Source organism: Penaeus monodon, chromosome 31 (genome assembly GCF_015228065.2).
Source record: "Penaeus monodon isolate SGIC_2016 chromosome 31, NSTDA_Pmon_1, whole genome shotgun sequence".
Taxonomy (NCBI): Eukaryota; Metazoa; Arthropoda; class Malacostraca; order Decapoda; family Penaeidae; genus Penaeus; species Penaeus monodon.
Window position 1 is genome coordinate 21,741,140 of NC_051416.1, and position 229 is coordinate 21,741,368.

The 229-nt window shown below is 33.6% G+C and overlaps 1 protein-coding gene across 1 annotated transcript in view; it reads left to right on the forward strand.

The window, feature by feature from the left end:
• Positions 1 to 229, forward strand: part of LOC119593101 (sialin-like) — a 35,739-nt gene that overhangs the window by 360 nt on the left and 35,150 nt on the right. The window lies entirely within an intron of this gene.

Sequence of the window (229 nt, forward strand, 5' to 3'; positions counted from 1 at the left end):
AATTCTAATTCTATAGCTTATTATCTAGTCTATTTATGTTTTTACACATAACTGACACAAATATGTAGACCACCTATAGCGTATTTAGCATACATGGACAATATCATTTCAGTATAGATGAGTGTGTTAATATCCGCAAATCTCCGTGGTCTCGATATCTGCAGTTTTATCTGTATCCGCATTTAGTAAAATTCAGAATTCGCATCAACATCTGAGGACTTCCGAAATC